This window comes from Lissotriton vulgaris, chromosome 10 (assembly GCF_964263255.1).
Source record: "Lissotriton vulgaris chromosome 10, aLisVul1.2, whole genome shotgun sequence".
NCBI lineage: Eukaryota > Metazoa > Chordata > Amphibia > Caudata > Salamandridae > Lissotriton > Lissotriton vulgaris.
In genome coordinates this window covers 404,734,196-404,759,320 of record NC_141698.1, presented here as the reverse complement: position 1 = coordinate 404,759,320, position 25,125 = coordinate 404,734,196, and positions in this window count along the sequence as shown.

Below are 25,125 nucleotides of genomic sequence, written 5' to 3'. Positions count from 1 at the left end.
AATTGCTTAGCCCTAACACACTAAATTGGCTGACAGTCATGTTTACCTTGTTTCACGAAGAACTCTTTAAGGTATCTCCCAACTTGCTCCGTATGACCTGAATTTGTTTAAAAATAATTTCACCCATAGATGAATTTTGAATGCTGTGCTTCACTAACACCCCTGTTGTTATTATTATTATCGTTAAAATTTGTAGGGCGCAACAAATCATCCCCGAGGGGAACTCTTGGCGCCTGGGTAGCAGACAACATATTAAGAAGTGCTTATTGAAACAGCCAGGTTTTAAGCAGTTTCTTGAACTGTGCCAGGTTGGAGCAGGCTCGGATATCATCTGGCAATCTGTTCCAGTGGGCGGGGGCTAGGTGAGAAAAGGCACAACCACCCACCCATTTTGGTTTTCCTGATTCTCGGAGTGCAGAGCAGATTTCGGCTGCTCGATCTCAATTGGCGCCCGCAAATGTATGGTTCTAAATTCTTCCTAAGATAGGCGGGACCCATCCCCTGAAGTGATTTAAACACTAGACACAAGAGCTTAAAGACTGCTCTTTTCCTGATAGGGAGCCAGTGAGTTTGACGCAAAAAGGGTAGTGACGGAGTTTGTGTGGATTTGTTCAGGGCTAGACATGCTGCTGTATTTTGGACAACTTGCAACCTTAATAATAAATCTTCCCTAATAACCACCAGTAGCGAATTTCCATAATCTAGTCTACTGGCTAGAAGCACCTGTATAAGGATTTTTCTGGCCAAAAGGGGAATCCAAGGGAAGGTTTTTCTCAGCATTTGCATCATACTGAAGCAGGTGCCCAAGATGGTTTTCACATGCTCCTCCATGGAAAATCTGGCATCAATTGCGATGCCCAGATTCTTCGCCCACTTTTTTGGTGTAGGAGCTTCCAAGAAGTTCTGCAGGGTCCATAACTCCTCTGCTTTCCCAAAGAGCAAAATCTCCGTTTCATTGGAGTTAAGCTGTAGGGAGTTGCTATTCATCCATGTACAGTTCTTAAATTTTTCTCTGGTCAAAACGGGATCCGTCTCTATGGGGACTATCACTTGAGTATCATCTGCATACGAGATCATGTCAAACCCACAAAATCTAATGATAGTGGCCAGAGAAGACACATAGATATTGAACAAGGTGGAACTTAAGATGGATCCCTGAGGGACCCCCTTGTCCACTACTGTGGTCTGAGACACAAATGTGTCCAGATGAACGCATTGTGTTCTGTCAGTCAGGAAGCTTTGCAGCCAATTTAAGGCCATTCGTCTGACACCAATCTCCCGTTGCTCATCCAAAAGGATTCTATGAGAGTTGGTGTCAAAAGCTGCCAACAGGTGAAGAAGAACTAACATCATGGGAGTCCCCTTGTCCAATGACATCCTTATTGTGCCTGTTACTTCGGTCAATGTGGACTCAGTGCTATAACAGGCACGGAAACCTGACTGAGAAGGATTATTTTGTTCCGGATAGCCCGAAAGTTGTTTCTTAATCAGAGTCTCCATAACTTTAGAGCAGCATAAGAAAAGAGAGATTGGTCTGTAATTTTGTAGATCCTAAGGATCGGCTAATGCTTTCTTCAGCAATGGCTCGATTTGCGCCTTTTTCCACTTGAAAGAAAAAGTGGTCAAAGCTAATGATATGTTACAGACTACTCGAATCGAGTAAGACAAGGCCCGGTGTAGGATCTGAGATAATAAAAGGGGGGGCCAGGTCTTCCGGGGAGCCTGATTTATTGTGTGCTAACAAAGACAGTACTTGCTCAGAGGTGATGACTGTGAAATTCTATAGGCTGGGAGAAAGAGGGTCTTCCAGGAGCAGTGCTTCCTCCCTAAGAGCCTCTTCCGTACCGAATGAGCTGTAGATTTTATCAATCTTTTCTTTTAAATGATTAGCTAAGTCGTCACATAGCCTTTGCGTCGGCGGGAGGGAGGAGTTATTAGCTCTAGGACTGGTGAACTCCTTGGTACTTGGAAATGGGGAAACTCAAAGGTGAACCGTGTTTCCGTCTTAAAGAGAGGTTTTTGTGTTTACAAATATCAGGCATATGTTGCTAGCTTTAAGTAACATAGGTTATGTTTTCCATACCCTACAACACGAACTCTGTACTTGACGAAATATACTAATATATACATTAATTGAACCTTGTTAAAAATTGGGTTGTTGGTTGAATAGGGTATGAGCCTTAAGTCAAGCAGCAACCATAATCCTAGTCAGGGTACGAAGTAGGCAAACCCTAAATTAACCTGCGCTCACACTCTGGTAGCTTGGCACTGAGCAGTCAGTCTTAACTTAGAGGCAATGTCTTAAGTATTTGTGCAACACTTCAAACAGTAAAACAGTGAAACCACCACACAAAAAGATTCCACAACAGGTTAGTAAAACAGAACTTGATTTAATAAATATAACAAGACCAAAATGAAAAAAATCAAATAAGTTGAACTTGAGATATGAATTGTAAAGAATAACTGTAAAATAGCGCTTAGAAGCAATAAGCGCTTACTTGTGAATCTAGTCGCGCTGGACCGAGGCAAAGTCGAATGTTCAGGCTGACCGCGACAGAGCACGGGCTGGATACAGGGACTCAGTGAGGTTCGCTAAACACATTTACTTTAATCCTGGCAGAGTCAAAGATGTGGGGTGCAGCAGAAGTGATGTATCAGTGTCGATCCACGCAGTGGTGGCGATGCGCTGGTCCTGGTCCATGCAGCAACTTGGATGTGTCAGCTACGATGAGTGAGGAGTAGTAATTACGGAGATACATCATCGTCATCAAGAATGCGTTTGACGGGGATGCAAAGACCTTGCACCAGGAAGAGTGTTGCACCGTGGTGGTTCTGTCAGTGATGCATCTGGTCTGATCTATGTAGAAGAGACAATGCGCCAGTTCTGATCCACATACAGAGGCGATGCACCAGGTCTGATTCTTGCAACAGCAGTGATGCACCAATTCAACACTACCAATGGTCCAGGACTGGAGTGGCACCACTTGGCAGGGCTGAGTCCAGGTGCAGGCTGGTTGGAAGTCTTTTATGTCACTGAGACTTCAGATCAGGAGGCCGGCCAGCCAGCTAGCCCTTTGAGGAACTCTGGGTTCAAGCAATGCAGATCCAGTCCTTCCCACCCAGGGATGGGACCAGCATGTAGCAGGGCAAGGCAGGATTCAAGCAAAGCAGCAGTCCAACAGAGTGGCAGTCCTTCAGCAGTGCAGTGGCCATTCTTTCTGGCAGACACTTCACAGGTCCAGAAGTGTTCTGAAGTGGTAGTGTCAGGGTTCCAGTGCATCTACCCAGTTATGCCTTTAAGAAGGAGGAGAATTTAAAGACAGATTTTTGAAGTGCACAGAGGTCCTCCCTTCCTGCCCTGGCTCCAGACTCACTACGGGTTGGTATACAGCACACTGTGTAGGGACAGGACACAGCCTATTCAGGTGTAAGTGAGGCTGTGTCCAGCTCCTCCATCCCATCCTGTGAGTATGGCCCATCAAGTCACACCTAAGCTCTCATTGTGTGTGGCTGTCTAATGGAATACACAAAACCTACCCATCACCCTCCCAAGACGTTTATCAGTAAGGCAGTGGACACCAAATGGTAAAGTAAGAAAATGACAACTTTATAACCATAGGTGTGGATTAAATTATGATTCCAGAAACACCAAACTTGAAAAGTCTAGTTCTTCATATTTGGGAATTACACTTATAAAATGTAATAAAGTAATCCCAATGTTATCCTATGGGAGAGATAGGCCTCACAATAATAAAAAAAACATTTGTTTTTTTTCTATTACTACGACATGTAAAACTTAAAAGCACATGTACTGTCTTTTATTTACATAGCACCCTGCCTTTTTGGTTACATAGGGCCTACATTAGGGGTGACATATGTAATAAAAATAAAAGGGAAGTTCAAGGCTTGGCAAGAGGTTTGAAATGCCAAGTCGACATCACAGTGTAAACTGCACACACGGGCTCTGCAGTGGTAGGTCTGAGGACATGTTTAAAAGGACTTCTTAAATGGGTAGCACAATGAGTGCTGCAGATCCACTAGTATTTAATTTACAGGTCCTGGGCACTTGTAATGCACTTTTCTAGGCCCTTAAAAGTAAACTAAATATGTCAATTGTTGTTAAGGTAATGTTACCATGCTTTAAGCAGCAAGCACATGCACTTTAGCACTGGTTAGCAGTGGTAAAGTACTCAGGGTTCCAAAGCCAACAAAAACAAATTTAGCAAAAATGGGGAGGAGGAAGGCAAAAGTTTTTTGAATACACTTCACCCTGCCCTCAAGGTTTCCCAAGGCCTACCTTTGGGATGATATGTCTAAAAAGGGAAGGTTTGGGCCTTGCAAAATGTTTATTTTGCCAGGTCGACATAGCAGTTAAAGCTGCACTCACAGGCTCTTCAATGGCAGGCCTGGGACATGGTTAGACGGTTACTTAAGCGGTTGGGACAATCAGTGCTGCATGCCTGTTAGTACAATTTAATTGACAGGTCCTGGGCACATTGAAGTGCACTTTACTCTGGACTTTCAAGTAAATTAAATATACCGATTGGGGATGAACCAATATTACCATGTTTAGGGGAGACAGCATAAGCCTATTTGCACTGGATAGCATTGACAAAGCGCACAGAGTCCTAAAGCCATCAAAAACGAGGTCAGTAGAGGAGGTAGATATAGATTTGGCAGGACGACCACCCTAAGGCTGCCAGGTCTAACAAACCTAAATGGTTCTAAGCAATTATCGTCACTGGATTTAAGCCTCTGCTTGTTGTGTGTTGCAGTACTGATAATTCCTACTTAAAACTGCAAGAAATTAAGGTGAGTGGTTATTGCTGACAGTACAATAGTTCCTAATGCTCAACAGTGCATCACACTCAAGACTTGTACTAGAATTGTGTAATGTTGCTTTGAAATTCAAGATATTGGAGGACAAAGAAACAAGGAAAGAATCTAAGTTAGTTGAGCTCTAACCCGTCATTTATATATTGGAACATGGATGGCTTACAAATAACTCCTTATGAGGCACTAAGGTGATTAATTCAAGCATTTCAGGATTACACCATGAGGATAATATGGAACGAAAGTTTCCGTACACAAACTTTGGGTGTAAGTGTAAAACTTATTTTTGAAGAATTGGATCTCAAAAGTATGGCATATCCAGGGCCACTGGAATTATGCAATTTACAGCCACAAAGACTTTCTCGTTATTCTAGATTTGCTGCCTTTACTGCATATTCCATTATCTGCTGAATAAGCAGATTTGAACAAAAAAACATTCTGTTTTTAGTTCAACTGGCTCAAATGGGAATAAAAATACAGTGACACATGTTGCTGCATAGCGGAAGGTTATTTTCAAAACTGAGATGATCACCCGTCTGTAGCTTTAAGGCAGAGGTCTTCAAACCTTTGTAGGTCGAGGTCCCACAGCTGAATTCTTTTTGATGTCGGGCCCCCCATCACCTGACAGAAATATCTGGAATCTGGTACACTAAATAATAGACCGCCACTGGCATACCCTGGGTCATATCTGGCAAATAATGTTCAACACAGTTAGAGTGTTTAGTTAGCTCAGGTTTGTGAGTGGAAGTGGTTAAATGACAGAGGCTTATTACACAGTTCAATTTAAAAATTTCCAAGCGAAAATGTGCGCAAATTGTCTTTACTAGGATGTTTTGTTTTACACATATATATCACACAATTTGACTGATTGATAAAAACACCACCAACATTAATGTGACGGGTATTCCTGTTTTTCTCCACAGAGATGGTCAATCTGTGGATAGATTTTTACTACTGCCATCCTCAGGTTGTACTCCACATCCAGTCTTGAACGGTACTTAGCCTTTAATAACGCAAGTGCTGAGAACCCAATCTCACATAAAAAGGATGAGCTGAAAGGCAAGAGAGTTTAGATAGCAGTTTCTCTCAAAGCAGAATGTTTTCAGCCAAATCTCTCAATGAGACTTTGCCAAATCTGCAATGTGCGTTCACTTTGGAGATCAATCAAATCTTCCTGCATGATAAGAGGGAGATGGCTCCCCACCTCTGCCAGAAATGGTTAAAAAGATCCAGTCATTGAACTGATTTTTGTCCTCAGGAAAATACTTTTGTAAACTGTCCCTGAGAGACATCAGGTGATATTTTCAGCAACACTTGGAAGTTCATATTCAATCTCCTCAAGAGCATCTACTAAACATGGAAATGCCTCAAACAGGGCATCTTCAACTATTCTTCTCCATAATTCAAACTTCTTCTTGAATGCAGTTATTCTTTTATTCATGGTAAAAGAAATGATTTCAGCTGCATGCAGAGACAAATTTTAGGAATTTAATTTCTTGAAAATGTCAGCAAGGTGTGCTAAAAGCACAAGACAGCAGGGACTGCATAGTTGTGCTGCTTTGCAGGGGTCCAAATACAGATGAAACGGCCATACTTCATTACTTAATTCAAAGATGTGAGTCAGCAATTTCCCCTGGGATAAGCACCACACTTCTGCTTGAAACAACAAGCCATCATGCTCAGCTCCAATGTCTGCGCATAAAATTGAAAATAGACAATCTCTTACAATTTTTATAGCAGAATTCAGCACATCCTCAAGTTCACTGTCCATGTTTCTAAGGGTTTCCCGATATATCATACAGTGGGTCCACAGAATATGTGGAGCCACGTTCAACAAGTTAGCTTTTAGGCCAGTCCTGGCACCACACGTTGAAGGAGCACCATCTGTGCAGATTCCAACACAGTTTTCCCATTTTGAGCCATGGATACTCAGGAAGTCTTTGATAATGTCAAACAAATTAGATCTTGTTGCTCGCTCCCTGATTGGCTTCAAAGTAAAAAACTTACAATAATAGCGTTTCATAACAGTAACGAGCATAAGCAATTAAATAGGCATCCTTTGACCCATTAATTGCTTCATCCCACTGCAAAGCAAACAAACTTAAATTCAGCTGGGCAATGAACTGTCCCTGGATATCTTCTGACATGTCAGAGATACAGCGGCAAACTGTTGTGCATGAGATAGGTTATACTTTTGAACTTCTCTGCTGCTTTTTCAACAAGCATTGTCCTAGCCACGTTTAGCAATGCTGGGAGAATCACTTTTTCTCCACCTACAAAGGGCCTTTTTTTGGGGCCAATTTGGTATGCTACTTGGTATGATGTTTTTAATACATTTGCTAGAGTATTTGCCACATGTTTTACCGCTTTTTTCTGATAAGTTCTCTCATACAACTTTCTGGCAAAAAGATCTCTGCTTTTTCCTGCTAGAGACCCATGTTTTGTTTCAAAGTGACACCTTCGTTTGGCTGGCTTCAAGCTGTCGTTAGCTAAGATCACGCCACAAACCACACACTGTGGTGTACAGTCTCCACTAACAACAATGCAGGTGAAACCAAATTCCAAATAGGAGGCATCATATTTCCTTGTTTTTGCAGCTTTTTTCTCTCCATCTGTTTCTGTTTCAGCCTTTCGCTTGAGCACTCTACCATCTTTTGGGAGCAGAAAATGATCGATGTCAAATGATTGCATAACCTACATAATTCGACGCTAGATATTAATCAAAAGTACATTGCTGCAATTTTACAGCTTCATGAGGTACAGCACGTTTAAAAATACCTTCTTATGTTTTAAATAAAATACATTTGGATGAAAGAATAATTTTGTGGTAAGTGGATAAAAAGTAATTCCTGCCTGCCCAGGCTTTAAGTAGGTACCCCCACAATTGCTGCAGTATGTATATGCTGTATACCACCGATGAGGCTCTGCAAGTTACTTCTTCAAAGGTTAGTGAGAGTAAACTTCAGCACTGCCCCTTCAACCATCACTCAAAAACAAATACGTACCTTCTTATTCACTTCCTCAGATGTTCCTGCTGCCTGAATAGGAGTCCTTGGCCAAGCGACCAAGTAGCGTTTTCCTTTGCAATGAAGAGAAAATGTTTAAGAAATATTACTGGCATGTTCTCAGTATGTTTTGCATGAGAGATCGTGAAATCTTCACTGACATCAAAATTATAGTGATGGGCAAGGAAGTGAATGACATGCCTAGAAGTTACCTGCTGCCTTATCTTAAGGGCAAATAAAATGCCCCATGATCTGCAAGTTATTAGTTTGAAGTCATGATGGCTGGTAAGATAGCCATGATCTCCAAGTTAAAAATCTGATTTCTGGCAGGGCCACATTAGGTTTTCATTCATTCAAGTTTATTAATTTGACCTTGCATGTACTTCCTTGTAGATCCTTCACTTCAATATCCTCACATACATACCACACCCACTCTCCTGTAAGTACAGCACAGAGTTTCTTTAACCTGTGCCATGTTAATATTTCAACACCTGTGCAGTTTGTTCTTGCACAGAATCACAACTGGCACATGGGACTAATGTAATCTGCACTCTGCAGAGAAGCGCAGGATTGGATGAGCAGGTGATTGGAATAACTTTAGGACACACTGACAGGCACTGTGAGAAACTTTCCCTGCCTTTGATTCTCAACTCCAGAGGTCCTAATTGTGTTTTTTGGACTGTTTAAGTATAATAAAATAATTATACTAATAATAACAACCCAGGATTTGTAAAGCGAGAACTAATCACCCCTAGGGATCTCAAAGCGAATGGTGCCATTGGGAAGATTAAGCAAGCTATTGCCCAGAGTCACATGGTACTGGGCTAACCTGCAGCATGCAATTGAACCGTGAACCACGTGTTCCAGAGTCAGCGACCCTGGCTGCTGCGCCACACCTCTTCCGTATGGACACATCATTTTCATAGAGCCCTGGCCTTTGCTCGTAGGCCTGTGAGATATAACAGACGAACCTCCAGGGAGAAAAAGCACAGAGAAAAATAACAGATTCTACTGCTTCAAAAAGGGTTCATACGAAGTGTGCTGCTGAATGGTATCTGGAAAGAGAGAAGGAGGGCCCCCTCCACACTGTACCTTTAAAAAAAAATGTGTATTCAAAATATAAATCTTTCCTATTCCAATGCTAAGACTCTATTGGTTAAGACACAACCTTGATATATTGGGGAAAATGAGTGCCAATAATATCATTTTTTCAGTTTCACTTTGTGCAAGCTCAGCTCCTGGGCACTGGAACACATTAAATGAGCACCAGTTACATTACAAAGGATCAGATCTATTACCATACGCATGGATAAATTAAAATATTTCATACAAGATCACAGGATGTTGCGTCAAGGTCAGGATTCAAACCTGAACCCCTAGTTACAAATTCAGCAGCTCTGGCTATAAAACTACATCCTGTCCACTTTAATCTTACAGACATCCAACGTCCTACACACCGAGGTAGCTATGAAGAGTTAGCATAAACAAAGCCTAAAAATGCCAATATTTTGAATTTTAAGTATGCTTTTTCAGCCCAACTCAATCTTTCAAGTGCAATAGTGTGTGTATGATGCTTTGAATCTCGGTAAGTTCTGTAGCGTTTTCAAGGCTGCTAGTGATAGCTGTGTATATGCGCACACGCGCACTAGTATGTGTTTATGTGTGGCTCAATGTGTACCAATGTAAAAGTTTGAGTGTCTGTAAGGGAGACATTGTTGTCAGATTTTTAGAGCACTCCCTAACAAGATCCAACCAAAAAGTAGCCGAAATGTCGTCCAATATTACTAATCTCAGGAAGGAGTGGCAAGGACAGCGTCAAGCAGGCAGTAATGGAGTTTGTTACTGGACTGCCTTACAGAATTGATCTGTGCAGAATGTCTGCTCCTGCTAACTTTCTCTCTAAGTCCTCGAAGGAAGGGCAGAACCATGAAGCATAGCACAGTGCAAGCAAGGGAAAGGGCCATTTTGGCCGCTATTCTGGTAGCGCAATAGAGCAATTATGAAGGATCAATGGGGCCATCAGGGTTTTGGCCCTTGGTGCCACTGTACCTTCTGCGCCAATAGCATTACCCCCAACCATTTCTTCTCCGTGTGGCGCTTAGTCACATTCAGGTAGGCAATAGCCTTTTATTACTTCCAGCAAATTGAACTTCACCTTCAGTTTTAAGTTTTGCAAAAAGGGTGCAGTAACAGTAACGCTTGGTGCTGTCTGAGGCACCGTTGTAGCCCATGGATTGATGTTTAAAGAAATTGCCGCATCTCAACATTTTCAGGTAGCTTGGAGAACTACTCTCTATATATTTTTTCAAGTATTCTATTATTTTTTTCAATTTTGTGTAAAGATAACCAGGAGATATTGGAGCACTATTTACTTACAAACACAAGGACACATTTTTTCCTTTATTTTATGCACATGGCAATTAAGTGATTTGCTCAGAATGACAGGAAGTTGAGCCAACACTGAGACTGTAACCAGATTCCCCAGTTATAAGTCTGCAGCTCTGGTGTAGTTTAAGCAAACTTAACAAATACAATTGGCAATGTAACGACCTAGTATTTATTTGCATGACTCGGTTACCCTTCTACCACCTGTGAAACTGTCTAACAAACTTGTGGTAAGTGTGATGGGGTGGAAAGTATCACTCCAAGTACAGCATGTAAATGAGCAAAGTAGACAAGTGCAAACTAAAAGAGGATGGGGATTGCTAAGTGTGATTGGTTTATGAAAAAAATTAGTTCAAACGTTACATTGTACAGCATACATTTTGAGAAATCTTAATACATAATTAAAGATAATGGTTTTAAATGGTGCATTTTAATGCCAAAGTATTCCTCAGGTATAATCCCCAATTTGTCTTTTTCAAAAAAAGCCTGCAACCCCAAAGACAAGCCCACAGATACTTTAACCCATGTGCTACCTAAAAGGCCTACTCATTGATTACAGGAAGCCCAAAATATGGGGACTCGGGGAGCACAGTGCGTGGGGAAGTACAGCTGCAAAAGCAGTTGTTGTAGTTGCCTATGCAGTACCAGTAGTCACAAAAACTGGTAAAAAGTTCTTTATAGATTTTGGCACTTACATAAAGATTTGAAAACATTATGGGGCAGATTTATGTTAACTGGTGCATCCCCAGGGATGCGCCAGTTAACGTGCGCCACAGTGCGCCACAGCTCCGCCACCCATGGTGCGCCGCATTTATAATGCGGCGCACCATAGAGCAAAAATGGCACAGATGCGTGACGCATCTGTGCCAAAATGTGGCACATTGCTGGAGTTGCGTCGCAAGCGCGACGCAGCTCCAGCAAGGCTCGGGGGTACACCATCTGCACAATGCTGCGTCAAGCCCTACGCCTGCTTCAAGCAGGCGCAGGGTTTTGACGCAGCATTGCCCTGAAAGTGACTGAGTGAAATCTCATAGATTTCACGCAGCCACTTTCAGGAGGCGTTCCTGCGCAGGAACGCCCCCCCCCTGCGCAGGAACACCTCCTTATGGCGCAGTGCTTTACAACGTGGCGCATCCCCTAGATGCGTCACGTTGTAAATAGGGCGCATTGTTTGTGCCGCAGTTGCGTCAAATAAAGTGACGCTATTGTGGCGCAAAGAGGCGCAACGGCCTCATAAATCTGCCCCTATGTGTCAGGCTTGATTAATATTAACAAACAAACATATTTGCATAAACGTTTCTTGGGGTATTAGCCTCAACAGCAGAGGCTCTGGTTTAAAAGGAAAGACACTTTAATCAAGTTCATACTTAATTGCGTATGAACCATCAACGGTTCAGTTGAGATTAATATTCAACTCTCAAAAGGGTTGTTTTCCTTGGGGTTCTTTAAGGATCTGCAGAGTCACATTGAATTCAAGGTGCTCAGAATCACGAGAAACAATTCTTCTCTAGAAATAATTAACATATGTTTTAGGCAGTATTATAATGGGGTTATTGCCCAACAACCTGTTATGGATCTGAAGACAAAGGTGAAAGTCCACAGAGAGGGCACTGAAGGAGCACGTCATTGAGAATGCCTTAATAGTCCGATAAGTTGCTTGCCTGAAGTAGTGGGGGTTTAGGACACGTCTGGCTTATATTTTATTGAACTAATAAAAATGAATTATGTTGCCTATTTTACTTCAGAGCAATGTTGTCTGACGGACTTTGTGGTGACAGGGGCATCTTAAGGATTTTGGGGGTCCTGGGTCAAAACTATTTTGGGAGCCCAAGTTCAGAACAGCTTTGAGTTTATGATTCACTTTCAGCTCTGCCATACCCTCTTTAGCCAGGCTACTAATGGTGCACAGGCACTATGGTCGACATTCTAATTGTGTTTACATCCAGGGCACAAGTCCTAAAAAAAAAGGTGGGAGAACTAACCAGGTTAGGCAGTATGCAAGTGAAATCATGAAACATACATCACAAGCGCATTACTGTCATGACACATGACATTGCATGTGACATCACAGGAAGTAACCTCACTGGAACTAACATTACAAGTGACATCAGCTATTAAGACTGCACACATATGATTATTAGGTATACCATGAGCACATTTAAGCGCATTATGACATTTACCAAATAAGATTTGGCATCGGGGTGTGCTAAAAAAGTAGCGCAATCCCAACACAAAATCTGGGCCTCAACTAATACAAAGAAATTGGAAAAAAGAGAAGTATGGCAGTTAATCTGTTATGCTTATTTAATTGGTTGTAAAGTCTACATTTTAAAATATTTGATTGGGTTAAGGCATCTGCTGTAAAGGTGCCCAGTAACTCCCAGGAAATAGAAATGGTGAGATAACTCTAGAGTTTAACGCATATGTCGGAGATATCTGTGATTTGCGAACTCCCAGATTTGAATCAAAGTAGTATAAGATTAATGTGTCTCCTGCAAAGATCCCTCGCTGTCTGCACATTGCTGCTGGGTAGTAAAAGCAGACAACCTATAGGCGCTGCTGAACGTGTCCCAGTGTCTTGCACCGGGACAAGTTAAGCATATTTCTTTGTGGCCCAACTCCTTGGCGGGGGCGGTGTCCACCCTGTTATAATAGTGGATGGACACTGTGTACCTGTCTGTACCTACGATTTGTGCCCAATTTACATCTAAAATTCAGAGATAGTGATGTGTGTTTTTTTCTATTGTAACACAGCAGCAGCCCACTAATTTTATAGTGAATAATATCTGTGACATCCTCCAATTTCTCGTATGTGAGATCTGTTTTGATGTAAAAGAAAAAATGTTATGGTTGTTGCATGAAACAAACACATTTGTCTGCAAATATTAACAGACTCCCACATGTCAATCACATTAAAAAGAAATTAAAGAAAAACTGTATTTACAAGAATCTGTATAGGAATTATTCCAGGCCATCAGGGCAAAAACACAGCTGTCTCTATCAGAGTGCCCCCTGAAGGGCTTCGTTGCAGTGCATATAAATGTGTACTTTTGTAATTTAGGACAAAAACCTTGATGGGGCATGACATGCCCATACTTGTGTCATTTAAAGAGAAACTGTGCCTCCTTTCGGTGAGCAGCGAACCATCCCTGGACGGGGTTTATTCCTAGATCTGAAATGCTTCGGCTGCAGTGGGAAGCAGGGAGTCTCCTCTGCTAGGAAACCGAATGCGAAGGAACAGACAGTCCACTGTGGACTGTGTGTTCGCTCGCTTTGGGTTTCATAGAGGAGACTCCCTGCCTCCCGCTGCACCTGAAGCATTTCAACTTCCCCTGCAGCTGAAGCATTTTACCTCTAGGAACTAACTACGTCCCGGGAAAGTTAGCGCTTCCCTGAAAGGAGGCAACGTGTCTCTTGAAATGACAAAAGCATGGGCACTTTATGCCACATCGATTTCCCCTCCCTCCCCCCTCCCCCCTCCAACCCTCCGAAACGCCCAAACCTCCCTCCCCCCAAGACTTCAAAAACTGGGCAGCACTGAATGGCCCAGCAATGTGTTCACAAGGCTCTATCTATATTAGGGTGTAATTCTATTACAAATGTCCTTTTCACTTACTTTTTGGTAATGTAGAATCTTCCAAGGTGTCAAGAAACCAGAAAAATCCTTCACAACAAGGCGGAAAAATGCTAGAAAGCCTCGACAGCAAACAAAATAGAAACAAGGAAGAAAAGGCAGCAAGCACGAAGCAAACAGCAGGAATTAAGAAGTGCCTCACTATCAAATATGCAGGAGCTTTATGCACGCAAATTTCGCAGCACTTCCTGCCAGCAGTGCTGCTGTCCCTCTTATTGGTGGAACTTCAGTGGTGATGTTCCTATGTGCTGATTTGCTGCTGTTCCGGAGATCTCCAATCCAAAATCCCCATTTTAAATGGGTGAAAAAATACAGGAAGCAATATGACTTGCGACGTGGGACAGTGGAAAACAATCAAAGGTAAGATTTTAGGGTGGAGTGCGTGCTCCCCCTGAGATGGTGTTGCCCCACCACCCTGGGGGCCGCACTCCACAGATTGAAGAACTCTGCTTTAAGCTATATTTGGGTGTAAAGCTGGTACTAATAAGTTGCAGCCAATGACCAAAGAGTGTTACCAAGTTTACAAATGACAAACTAATTAACCTCTTCCGTGCCGCCCCGATTCCCCCCCGGTGCTGAGCCCTAATGAAAACGGGCATGGTCATGACGGAACGGTTCCGTCATAAGCACAGCTTGACTGATGCTCATGACGGAACCGCTCCGTCATGAGCATGGAAGGGGTTAAGTAATATTCTTACAAAATGTGCCGCATTATGCCTCATACTTTTCCCTCTTTTATCACATAATTTGCTCAACCTTGCAGCATAATTTGGCCCTCTCCTGACGCATAATTCCAGTGGCCCTGGGTATATCTCAGGATAAAGTGCTAATTATAATCTCATTGTGCCAACCACAGGTGATAGAGTACCAGAGGAGAGAAATCATCCACAGCCGTCTAGACCAGCACAATAGGAGTAAAAGGCCCGAATAAGAACAAACCCAGTCAGGTATAATCCCAAACGTCTCTCCCCTTCTCCCCAGTTGATGCTTGCTACCACTTGTTGTAATCAATCAATGTTAGTAACAAGAGCAGGGATCGATTGGACTCATGTCACTCGCGCAACTCCTGTGCATCAAACAGGTTAGTGGCCATGACACTGTGCACTGGTAGCCTGCTACAGATGGGACCTAGTGTAAATTTGTTACAGCATGTGTAGGCCTCAAAATTTAATTGTGCATCTAAAAATAAATACGCACATTTATTTTTGATTGTAGCTTGAGTCTTCAGTGCATTACTATAATTGTTGTCCTTTTGTGCGTGCACACATTAGTTGAAAGCTTCCCCAAAGTATTAACTTTGCATTGGCTCAACACAGAGGAAAAATTAATGTCTATTTCCCTATGTTAAAAAAAGTCCCAAGTACAAATAAATTAATATTTGACCACATTTGATCTTCATTATATATGTGGGGCTTTGTAGAATTTTCCTTAGTCTGCGCTTAATGAGATTTCGGCCCAGATTCTGAAAGGTGTCAGGCAATGAAGTTCAGCACCCAAAGAAGCTGCACTGCATTGTGTGACAGGGAGAGAGCAGGAGAGCACCATATTCACAGAGATATGGCACTCTCCTCACCTCTCCCTAGCGCCAGCACTGATTTTAGCTGCTGTGTACCAGACACACACCTCAGCCGTATAGTGCAAGGGTCTGTGCCTGAGTCTAACATAGGTTTTGTACAGGAAGGGAACCCTTCCTGTACAAAATACTATGCCTAGACACGTTTAAAAGCTGTTCCTACTTTGTAAGTATGCTGTGCAGTGCAGCACGCATGCAAAGTCAGAAATGTAGGAAGAAATAAACACATTTCTCCGTTTAATGCCTGCTTCTCAGTAGCATTGATTTTTTACACTAAATCCATTAGTGAATAGGGTTTAGCATCAAAAAGCATGGGTAGTTGCATAGTAATGCCCATGTATAACCCATGTAACACCCCCTTGATGCCAAATAATGAAAATCAGAGTTTCAGTCTGCTTTGCATTACTTTCAGATACAAACCAATGCTAATACTATTAGCGTTGGGTTTGCATTGAAAATGTAATGCTAACCTGACACTAAACCTTTGAGAACATGGGCCTTTATCTTTGAACTATCCTGCTGGGCCAAGTTAATTACACTGAAGACCAGCTGGTAGATCAAGGTGTCCCAGAGACAACAGTCCAATTTGGATGGAATGTAGCCTTGCCCTGGAAGATGAAAAGGATGAGGGAGAAATATGTGTAGGCTGACAAAGGATCAACTTGCTGACACGGAAGGCCATGCCTTTCTCACCGGAACAAGATTGAGCAGTGATACCTCCTCACCCATCACATGAAGGGATCCTTTTTGAAATCTTTGAGGAATTGACCCAGTTTGCAGTGGCAGCTAGTTGTAGGGCCAAGGGCAAGGAGATAAACTTTGCACTAAAGGTTGAATCTGCCAACTTCAAAAATCATAGAATAATTTTCAATGGGATGGATCAGCCAGGGGTCTACTCATAAAAAATGTCTGCCCTGTTTGTAGTAATTATATGGCAACACTTGAAATGCATATGCATTATGTATGTATATATGTATATGTATATGTAAAGGTATAGGTATATGTATATGTATTGAAACTCACCATATAGAACATTTTCCTTCAACTTATAAACCGTTTCAAAAGGAAGGAAATCTGAAAAGAAAAGGGAAATTCACAGTTCACAGGAAGAGCACAGATAAGCTAGCAAATCAACCCTTTCCTGGAGAGGAATCCAGGCATGTGCTTCGAAGGACTCTTCAATCTCTCTCTCCCTCTCTCCAGGGTCAGTAGCACAGGCAACTCACTAGGTCTTCCAATGGGAACGAGGAAGAGTGCCATATCAACCAAAAAGTCTTCAGAAATAGCCAGAATTTAGGGACCAAGAGGCCCAGAAGACAATGTTAACATTTTAGAGGCCAGAAGGCATTAAACAAACCCTCCTGGTGGCACCAGCATGCCACAGTAGCCAGGAGCAGAAACCTCATAGTCTATGGTCCATCAGAGCTCGGAGTAATCCCAAATTCAGCATGGTGCTTATAAGCAGAATTTTCATTGGCAGCTAGACCTTGGAAACATGTACGGTGCCCAGTGGTGAATTTATGATTCCCCTAAGAGAGTCAGTGACTTAATGGACCAGTATGTTTCTGCATCATCATGAAATCATTTGGTTCCTGCAGGGAGCTTCCAATTAGCCCTAGGTATGGCCAACAGCCAGAGGGATGCACATCCTTATCACTGGAGGGGAACAGTACCCCCAGGGGTGCTGCTGCACGCCTCCCACTCCTCTTGCCCATTTCTGAGGGATCGAGACAAGAAGGGTGCAATTGGCTCCTACTGCGTGCATATCAGACAAGGCAAATAGATGGTATGGGGAAAGAGGAGAGCCAGCTTCTATGTTAACAAAGGAGTTTCAGGATGGTGTGAGGGCCAGGTGTTATGAGGACTTAGGCTCTAGAGCAGCCCATTTATTTGCAAACACAGGTCCTCACATTTAATGCAGAGGCACCACGCAAGGAAAAAAACATGGAACAGAAAGAAAAAATAAACAAAAAATTACTTTCTTATGGCCACATCAATGGAAGAGCCATAATCAACCAAGGGGTGTTGCACAAGGCCTAGCAGACAACAACGTTTGCATATCTATTGCAGTGCCTCTCAAGGGCACCACAAGAAAGTTATGTTTGGCCTGAGGAGTCACCTAGGAGCAGCAATTGCCCGCAAAGACTTTAGAAACCACTGTTCATTAGAGAAGTGCTACCCAAAGTTTTCTAGGTCAGGGTAATGTGTGATTTTCAGGTGGTATGGTTGCTCTGCCACCCTTTTCAAGTTAATTGACTAACACGTTATTGTTTTGAATATTGAAAACGTACTTGTATTTGGCTTTTGACACCGAATCACAGCATATATTCCCTTGCATTAATGAAAAGTGTTACAATTTAAAAAGTTTTTGAATACTAATTTGCATTTTGTTTGAGTGTAGAAGTTGCTTTTTAATGTTATGGTGAAACTCTGGAAGACCAATTGTCTCTGGTTTAGGCTCCTTATTGTAACCACTGAGTACGTTCTGTGATCAGTACCTACAACCATTGCTCTTAAAGAACCCTTCCTTTCTGAAAGACACTAGGGACATGTTAAATTTGATCACAGAAACTGACCATTAACCAGATATCTACCTCCTGGTTACTCTTGATGTGGAGGCCTTTTACACAAACATCCCCCAGGATGCAACCATTGAGGTGATTGAGACTAGCCTCCGAGCACAAACTGGGATGGCAACTACTCCCATGGACTTTATTGCTGAATGCACTGCCCTTGCACTGCAAAAACAATTTTCAATCTACCATCTGATACAAGAGATATCTATGGGAAGCACATTTGCCCCCAGCCTGGCCTGCTTGTATATGGCTAGTTTTGAAGAGGAGCACATCTTAACTGACACTAACCCCTTTAAAGAGAACATCCTGTTGTGTTGATGATACATAAATGATATTTTCTTTTTCTGGAAAGGCAACATTACTAAATGCTGGGAATATTGCCTCAGTGTTAATTCCCTTAATCGATTCCTGAGATTTTCCCACTTGATCTCAGAGAAGTAAATACTATTTATGGATCTGTTGATTTCCTTCTTTTGAGGGACGCTTTCCGGAAATACCTTTTAGAAAAACACAGTCTGCAACAGCCTACTCTTGTTCAAAAGCTTCCATCCCAACGTCTTGTGGGAAAATGTACCGCACAGACAGTTCCTCCACCTTTAGAGGAACTGCAGCACCTTTAGGGACTATGACGTCTAGGCAGAATCACTGAGCACAAATCTTGGGTCCCACAAATACACTTCTAAGATCATCAATCAGGCCCAGAAGAGAGCAAGGATCAACCACGGGAAGTCCTCCTTGAGAGCAACACCCAACCTGCTGTAGATATTCTAATCTGTATGACCACCTTCACTCCAAACTCCAACCGGACCAAACTTATCATTATGAAACACTGGAAGATCCTGCACTCAGGGTCTTTGAAGATTCAATGACCAAATTTTGCTTTCAAGCACACCCATACCTTAAAGGATATTCTGGTACACACTAGACCCCACATTAAGCCGATACAAAAACAGAACTCTCTCTAGATCCTACCACTGATCACATGCCCCCACCCTTGTGAATCCTGTGGGGTATGCCATCTAAACAAACCAAAGAGATCCAACTTGGTCTAGGGCAGAATAGGGCAGAAAAAAATCATACAAATTGCAATACCAAAATTGTGTCTACCACATCACCTACCCCAGTGACCTTTACTATGTGGGTATGACCATGGGAAATGCAAAAAGAAGGATAATAGAACACTGAAGCAATATCCACTGTAGACACAGCACCACCAAAATGTTTGCCGATTTTGGTGACTCCAATAACACACCAGATGATCAGAGATGGACGATCTTGGAAGCCAAACACCTATGGAGCAACATGACACTCTTCAGGAGAGAGCAATAATGGATTGTTCACCTCTCCTTGAATACAAAAGATCTGAATGATGGCATTCTGTGGTGCGAGGTGTGATTACTTGTGATTTAACTGTGCTACATTAATTACACATCCAATGAAAATAAAATGGACTATTAAGCTACTGCCTCTGATTCTCTATCTATTCTTCGGAGTCACATGATGGCTGAATATTGATGGGTACTCCCTTTTACTCACCTCAGTCTGTGAGACTCATTGTTCATTCACACCAATACCCAAATTGAGAGATGTACAGTTCTTACACCCCTAATTTATATGGAAACACCATGACAAACAGGAGTAGACCTTTGATTTTCTCTGCCTCATCATATTACTCTGAGTGACATATGACCATCAATCCATGCGGAAATACTATAACGAGTCTTGAAACTTTCCCTGCGTAGTAATATACTCGAGCAATATATGGCCCCAGTATCCATCACCTACAAATGTTTCCACACATCAGGTTACCGTTCTGTAGTATATTTCCCTGTGTTCAAACACCTTGCAGCAGCTCCAACAGGCCATTAGTTGTTGAAGATACTACCCCGAAAAGGAAGGGGGTTGGCTCCATACTTGACTACTGCTACAGAGTGCATGTCTTCACACCTAGTTCACCTCGCACTAGCTGGTCAATTATGAAGTTTCAATTGATTCTGCCCCACAAAGGCTACCCTTGAATTTATCAACTGCCAAAATATTGTTGCTAACTACATTCCACTTTATAAGGCCAATGCAACCCATTTTTTCTTTATACCACGTTAACTTACCATCACACATGGTACCACTATTCCACTAAGCACTACAAACAGTGCAATGAGATGCCCATACTAACACTTATAGATGGTGGCCATGATTAACCCTCTAGACGCTTGTGTTTGTTAAAGCATGCACATTCGATTCTCGTTAGCTGTGGCCATGCCTACCCAGTACTGGCTGACAGTGGCTATGGAAATGGCCCCACCCACCAAACATCAAGTGGCGGTGCAGGAGTAGACACCTGATTTCATTTAGGAACCTGTCTTAGCATATTAGATCCCTTATGTCAATTGATTCACTATATACAATTCTTTTTAGACGCTCCAAAGAGTGCAATGAAATGCCAATGCTAATATTTATAAGATGGCGGAAACTATCACTCAGCTGACTGCTCGAGCTTGCAACACATATTATCATTCTGTCTTCATGACATTTGGCCTGACAATGGCCACGTTTCCCCAGTACCCTTTAATATTTGGTTAGCAGTAATCATGGCATTTTCTCCGTTCTCCAAATTGCCAAGCAGTCACGACCAGAGGAGACACTTGATTGTAATCACCACAATTAATAGTGCTTGAAATATTGGTCGCTTTCCTCCACTCATTCCAAGTTAAAGCGAGCAGGGAGGGTTAGATCTCCGGTGTTCTCCATGCAGGATTACATGAGTACTATCATTGATCTGTGCTCTCATCAGGCAACATTTCTGTGCACTTTCTGGAGAATATGTGATGTTATTCCGTGGGATAATATCCTGCATACCATTACTCCGCATTTTTTATAACGCACGTGCGTTTACTCCGACCTACCATGACCCCGCAAACATTTACTCCGCATACGCCTTTACCACGCATGTCATTACAACACAAAGGCATGCATAGTGAAGGTATAGACTTTGTAAAAGTACTATGTGTATATATATGTGTATATATATATATATATATATATATATATATATATATATATATATAACCTACTGGCAGTCGCCAGTAGGTAGTTATAGTTAGGATCTACTTTCCATAGGAAATCCGCAACATTCTATTGGGAATACCTTTGGCACCGGTGGACGAGTCTTCGCGAATTTCTCCAAGAAAATGGCCCGCTCCTTCCCTGAAAGTTTGGGGGTGATTCGTCAAGTGGGGGCGGAGATAAAAGGGGGGTCGCAAAACGTGTTTTCCCCATGTTCATTTCCATAGGGCGGTCGGTATCACTTTTAGCCCGAACGGCTGAATGGATTTCCACGAAACTTGGCAAAATTGTAGGGACTGGTAGCCCGATGTGCCTTTGCTATGTCTCAAGATATGTGCTCCAGTGGATTTTGAGTAATTTAGGTTCAAAAAAATATATATATCTATGGCAGCGCCCCGGTACGCGCTCCGGGGAGCGCTCCGGGCGCGCCACGCGACTTGCGCACAGAAAGCTGATTGGCTCTCGGGTGTCTGTAAACATTCGAAACAGTCCAGAGCGGCCGCCATCTTGTGTCTCGGTAAAATCGAGACATAAGAGGTGGAAAAATCAAAGGGGAAATGACCATAAGGGGGCAGTGATAGACCCCCCCAGACCCCCTAGGTTTGATGTGGGGGCCATAAAAGGGCCCAGGGGAGCAAAAAAAAAATGTTATTTTGATTTGCGCGGGGGGAGCGCCCGGTACGCGCACCGGGAAGCGGAGTGGGGAGCGTCCCATGGGGAAAAATGAATAATAGAGTTTTTTAAAAATGTAGCCTTTTTTTATAAATTGGAGGTAGTTCTAAAAAGAACAGTTTTTTTTCTTCTTTTTGTTGTTATATATATTTTTTTTGAACATTTTGTACTTTTTTGGGGTTTTCTGAATAGTTTTATATTTTTTTTGTATTTTTCATGGGGAGAAACGAAAAAACAGGGAATTGAAAATGGCTCAACTGGAGCAAAAAAAAAAGAAAAGAAATAATTAGGGTTTATTGGGGCATTTGTGGTTGTCCCCAGCAAGGACGATGAGCTTTACGCTCTGTTCTCCGTAGGAGATGGTCTTCCCACAATATTTACAGATAATTCGGAAATTTGCAAATCGTGGCTGAATGCACGGCATCGTCTCACTTTCCTCTGGTGCCGACGGAGTGGGTTGCTTCCTTTTTGAGGTGGTGCTTGTGAATTGGGGAGGGTTACTGGCCAGTTCCCTCATCTCTGCAGCAGAATAATTTATTGGATGCTTGCGCTGCATGTGGCGTATCATCGTGTTGTTTCCAAATGAATATTTCTTATTCGGGTTTCCCCTGGAAAGTTCAACGCCACAGATTTTGCAAGTCACCTTGGCTGCATTTACTTTTTTCTTCCCCTGTGGGATGGAAAAAAACTCCCATATAATGTGTGGGTTTGGCTGGTATGGGGTATTTGGTTCTTCAAGCCATGTGGGATGGAAAAAAACTCCCATATAATGTGTGGGTTTGGCTGGTATGGGGTATTTGGTTCTTCAAGCCATCTTCTCCCTTCTTCCACCTCCTCCTCCTCTTCCTCCTCTTGTTGACCACCAATTATATCTTGTGGTGGTCCTCTTGGTGGTTGTGGTGGTGGTGGTGGTGCAGATGCACCAGCTGCTGCTGCTACTGAAGCCATTATAAAGATCAAAAAGGTACAGAGAGGTACAAACAGGTCTTCCTAAGTCAAAGGACAAAGTCAGAATAAGGAAAAAAGGTGGGGTCTTTCATCCTTTTGAAAAAAAAAATGTATTGAACCAATTAAAAGTGTTATTTTCAGGTCACATTACCCGACGCGCTTACGCTACGCGCCCCGGGGCGCGTCGCGTTAGCGCGACAGACGCCTACGTTGTGCGATCGTATTCGCTCGAGTGCTTCCGGGTGCGTTTACGCCGTGCGTATCACGCGGTCGCGGCTACGCGATACGTCACGATCATGTTTTCGTTCGCGATATTGGCGCTTACGGGACGCTCCCCGGTGCGCGCCCCGGGGCGCTTCATAAAACTACGCTTTCCGGGGCGCTCACCGGGGAGCGCACCAGGAGCGCTCCATGGCAAAAAAAAAATACAAAAAAAAAAACAATATAAAAAAAAAATTGGCAAAATTGTAGGGACTGGTAGCCCGATGTGCCTTTGCTATGTCTCAAGATATATGCTCAAGTGGTTTTTGCGAAAATTAACTTTGAAAAAATATATATTGGGCTACATTGAGCTATATATATGTTAGAGCCCAAATGTAGCCCAATGTAGCCCAATGTAGCCCAAAGATGGCCACCAGAGACAAAAAAAAGACAAATGTAGCCCAAATATCAGCCAGATATAGCCCAAATATAGCCCAATGACAGAATGTCACAGAGTGTTCTAAAGAACAACTAGAGCTCTAACAGTCTTACTTGTAAACTGAGACTTATAGTTAGGAATTAACATTTAAAAAACCTTTGAAATTCACTGAAAAAACCATAGGTTTCACACCAGTTATAGTTAGGAATTAGCATTTAAAAAACCTATTAAATTCACTGAAAAAACCATAGGTTTCACACCAGTTATAGTTAGATGGAAATTTTACTGACATAAAACCATTAAAATTCCCACGTTATAGTTAGTTGGACTCACTATAACTTGCGCGCCTGCAATGCACTGCTGATGACGTCACATATTACATCACTCATGACATGGTCAGTGACATCACACATGACATCACTGATGACACCATCCAAGTGACAGAGTGACAGACCTCCTTTCACTGTAATGTATCCCTTGAAACACATATTTAAAAATAGAAACAAAAATGTATTAAAAAAATGGAGATAACCATATCAGTTTCAACAACCAATTCAGTAATTCCACCATCTATATACACATCTACTCATTCACCAACAGTTCAATATACTCACTCATACATATATACTCACTCATCATATGTAGTGATACAACTATACATCCTGTTACACACCGACAGTCATCCAAAAGTTACTCACACACATACTCACACATGCAAATAAACAATTGAACATCCGTTTATTTGCATATAGAGCTATACACACACTACCACCTTACTTCTATTGAAATTTAAACATATTTATTCTCTTAAACAATCCCTTATAGAAACACATACTTATTTAAACAGGAACTCTTACAATCTCTTACTCTCACATATACTCACTTATATATATCAATATTCACATATACTAGATTAAAACATATGTAGTTACTGATAAAGACACTAGTGAGACAGTCATTCACTCAGTAACACACACATATACACACTCATGCACTCATAGAGTCCTGCACATATGCTGTCTTCAAAGCACATACAAACAGAGTCAGTCAATCATGCATCTATGTGCTAAGTAATACCCCCACCAAACCATATAGACACTCATACTGATACTAAGAAAAACATATAATATCTCATGTACATACACATGTAGCTACTCACCAACCCATGCAGCCACTTATACACAAAGTGAAACACTAATACATATATTTAAAAATTTAAACATTACTCACTAATATTTATTTTTCAGAAAGACACACATTCACTGGATGGTGTCATCAGTGATGTCATGAGTGATGTCACTGACCATGTCATGAGTGATGTAATATGTGACGTCATCAGCAGTGCATTGCAGGCGCGCAAGTTATAGTGAGTCCAACTAACTATAACGTGGGAATTTCAATGGTTTTATGTCAGTAAAATTTCCAGCTAACTATAACTGGTGTGAAACCTATGGTTTTTTCAGTGAATTTAATAGGTTTTTTAAAATGCTAATTCCTAACTATAACTGGGGTGAAACCTATGTTTTTTTCAGTGAATATATATATATATATATTACCTACTGGCGGTCGCCAGTAGGTATATATAGTTAGGATTTTTTCTCTATGGAACTTTTGAAAAATCTATGTCTAATAACTTTAGCGTTTGTGGACGTAATCGGCTGCAATTTTCAGGAAAATGGCACATTTTGTTTCTGAGCAGCCCCTGAAAATTTGGGGGGGTTCCGTCAAGGGGGGGCCGAGAAAAAAAGGGGGTCCCAAAACGCGTTTTTCCCATTCATTTTTCCATAGGGCCTTTG